We start from the raw sequence: 3,884 nt of genomic DNA, 5'->3' as shown, positions 1-3,884 counted from the left end.
GGATAAGCATTTTCCATGGCTGCTGTACAGCAGAACGTGGAGCACAGTGGTGCAGAAGTAGAGTGGCCTCTTGGATCTAAATCCTGACTCTTGATGTGTGCCCTTGAACAAGTTACTTAAATTCTCCAGGCACTAATCTCTTCATCTATAAAGTGGGTTAATAATATTGCTTCTTAAAAAAATAATATTGCTCCTTACAAATCACATGAAATAGCGCATTTAAGCAGCACTTGATTAGTGCTAGTAATTTGTTCATTCAGCACATATTTATCAAGGGCTACTGTGTTCCGGCATGACTCTGTGTGTTGAAGTTACAGAAGTTAGCAAAAAATATCTCTAGTTTCATGGAATTTGTATTTCAGTGGGAGATAGAGACAGAAATAGATTAATAGCTGCATAAGATCAGAGAGTGGCAAGTGCTATAAAGACTAAAGCAAGATAAAAGGATGGAGTAATTTGTGCTCAGAGTGGACAGAGAAGGTATGAAGGATAGGGTGGCATCTGAGCAGATTGGAAGGAAATAGGGAATGGAGCATGCTGTCTGAAAGAAAAGTGTGCGGTGGAGAGGCAGAGAGTGCAAGGCCCTGTGATGTGGAGGATGCTGCATGTGACAGAGGATAGAAGATGGTAAGGAAACCATTGAGCCTGATCACAGGCTATAAAAAGGGGATTTAGAATTAATTCTGAGTCCAGTGGAAAGCCATCGGACAGTATTGAGCACAGGAGCAATGGAAGTTAATATATACTTGCAAAGGATAATTCTGGCTACTGTGGAGAAGAGATAAGCCAGGTATAAGTGGAAACAGAAAAAAGCAAGAGCTATTGAAAAAGCCAGATCAGAGATGATGGGGGCTTGGACTAGGGGAATAATGGAGGAGATAGGAATAATTGGGGTACATAGAAGGTTTTTATTCAAGTGGAAGATAGGTAATGGATAATAAATAATGCATAAATATTATAAATAATACATATGAATTCACTATCACTAGCTCACTGCTTTTTTGAGCTTTCAAATAATCCACTTCTAAAAGCTTTGAAGCACAACCTTTTCAGTTTCTCAGATGTTCTTTCTTTCCTTCTAGCTTTCCTGTAGTTCTGGTCCAACAAATAGACTTCTTTTTAAAATACTTCATGTTTTTTAGAGCAGTTTTAAGTTCATAGTAAAATTGAGGATAAAGTAGAGAGGTTATTCATCCCTGACACTGACACATGCATAATCTCCCCCAATATTGACACCCTCTACTAAAGTGGTACATTTATTATGGCTGGTGAGCCTACACTGACACATGAAATTCACCCCAGAGTCCTAGTTTACATTAGGATTCACTAGTGGTGTTGAACATCCTGTGACTTTGGAAAAATGTCAAATGTCATGTATCCATCCATATAAGTGTCATACACAGATTTTTGCTGCCTTAGAAATTCTCTGTGCTCTGCAAATTTACTCTTCCCTCAAACCCCAATCTTTGGCAACCACTGTTTTTTTTTTTTACTGTCTCCATAATTTGCCTTTTCCAGAATGTTATATAATTAGAACTGAATGCTTATGTAGCATTTTCAGATTGGCTTATTTCACTTAGTAATATAGATTTAGGTTCTTCTGTGTTTTCATGCTTTGATGGTTCTTTTTTTTTAACACTAAATAATTTTCCATTGTCTAGATATACTGCAGTCTATCCATTCAACTGATGAAGGATATGTCAGATAGTTCTAAATTTTGGCAGTTACAAATAAAACTGCTATGAATCCCATGTGGAGGTTCTTACGTTTTCGGCTCGTATGTATTTATAAGTACTGTGGGTAAACATCAAAGAGAAAGATTTGCTGGATGATATGGTAGAGTATGTTTAGTTTTGTAAGAAACTACCAAATTGTCTTCTAAAGTGGCTATAGCATTTTATATTCCCATCAGCTATGGATGAAAATTTGTATTGCCCCACATTCTTGCCAGCATTTGGTATTGTCAGAGTTCTGGATTTTGGTCATTCCAACAGCTGTGTAGCAGATTCTTATTTTTGTTTTAATCTGCATCTCCCTGTGACATATGATATGCAGTTTTTTCATGTGATCATTTGCTATCTGAATATGTTCTTTGATGAAGTACCTTTTAAAGTCTTTGGAACACTTTAAAATTAGCGTGTTCATTTTATCGTCGAGTTGTAAGAGTTCTTTGCATACATCAGATAACAATTTTTTATCAGATGTGAGCAGGCTTTTTATTTTCAGATTTCACACAATTTCATCTCTAGACACGATTTATTTCTGGATTCTCCATTATGAAGTATACTTACCCAGATTTAAGGTTGCCTCGATTGTTGTTGTTATTGTTGTTGTTGTGTGTGTGTGTGGCGCCAACCCCTTTCTGCTTAATGGCAAGTTATTCCAAGCAAATTATTTATTGAAGATTCACCTTATAGTAATTCTTCTACCTCATATTTGTATTTCTCTGCTATACACTGTATTTTTCTAATTTCTTGCTTAACTTGGTAATAATGTTGCAGCATTATCCAGTATATTCTGTATTACTCTAAATCTGAGAGACCAACCACAAAAAACAGTTCTGGGATTATATGACTTTAAGGAAAAAACCACAGTTTACAACCCCCATTTCACAATATTTATGATGATTTTTAAGGCTCTTAGCAGTCTTATAGTAAGAAACTTGTTTAATTCTATTTACCTAGCATGACCAAGCCTAACCTTACCATAAAATAGAAACTTAACTAGCATTCTGCAGAACTAGTTTTCCAGGGATCACGCTTTGAGAATATGTTTTTTGGGCAGACATCATCATGGTAAGAAATCTAGAGAAATGAATTCTGACATTGAAGCTGGATTTGCTTGTATAACTGTGGGCAAAGCCCTAAGTACCTTTGTGTTCCCAGGATTCCTTATTTGTAAAATGACAGTGACAACAGGCTCTCCTGAGGTGGCTTTTAGGCTGCACCCAGTATCTCAATTACATTTAGAGATGAAACATGGATAAAAGCACTTTACAAAAGTTTAAATAATATAGTTCTAAATCGTACACTTTTTGTCTGTTCAATCAAGCGTTTGTTTCCCATCTCATGCATATTCTGAAGTAATATTTATTCTTAACCAACATAGTAATTTTATTGCCACACTCAGTTTCCCTTCCCAACTGCCTAATTTGTACTTGTTATCCACAGCCAAGCGTAGTAAAGCTTCTCTTCCTATAGGAAGTCGTCCTCAGTCCCGCTACCTCTCCTCTTTCTTGTCACTGTCTGAGAAAGTGTGTCCCCTCCACAGAGTCACTGTGCAAGGCACAGCTGTCCTCAGTACCTGGCATCAAGCAGGGGTTCAAGTAATACTGAGCTGTATCCTAAATTATTCTGTTTCTAAGAATTACATCATCCTGTTTTCAATTTTTGTACCACAATATTGGGGGAGGATCTCCTTCTTTCATGCTAAGTGTGTTTATCATCAGGGTTCCCACAACGTAATCCTTCACTGACTTTGCTTTAGTTCTACTTCTGAGAACAAATTGTCCTGTGGTTCAAGGCACTGCTTGCATTCTTACCAAGACTTGGACTGTTTCTCTTTCCTCTCATTTCTTCCTTTTCTCTCAGTGACGTCAAACACTAAATCAGTTAAAGTAGCTAAAGCTCAGAGGTTTTCTCCTTTCTCTTTTCCTATGAATTAATTGCTCCTCACCTTGAACTTTTAAAAATTATTTTGCTTTATTTCATTTACTCTCTACCTTCCTATTTGAAGATAGGGCCCATGATCTAGCCACTTCTCCTGGGAGTTTTAAGAAAATGCTGACTGTTTAGCTGACGAATCTCTGAAACTATTCTCCTTTCTCACCCCACTTTTTCTCTTATTCACTAAACATTGCATAAGATGCCTTACATATATTATAT

At 36.8% G+C, this 3,884-nt stretch overlaps 1 protein-coding gene across 7 annotated transcripts in view; it reads left to right on the top strand.

Moving 5' to 3' along the window:
• LOC147822299 (uncharacterized) overlaps positions 1-3,884 on the top strand; it is a 390,614-nt gene that overhangs the window by 182,556 nt on the left and 204,174 nt on the right. The gene's annotated exons all lie outside the window — the stretch shown is intronic.

Source organism: Heterocephalus glaber, unplaced genomic scaffold (genome assembly GCF_053883595.1).
Source record: "Heterocephalus glaber isolate CG9 unplaced genomic scaffold, H.glaber_assembly_v1.0 deba00001663, whole genome shotgun sequence".
Taxonomy (NCBI): Eukaryota; Metazoa; Chordata; class Mammalia; order Rodentia; family Bathyergidae; genus Heterocephalus; species Heterocephalus glaber.
Note: the sequence above shows the minus strand (reverse complement) of the source record. Positions and strands in the feature narration are given on the sequence as shown.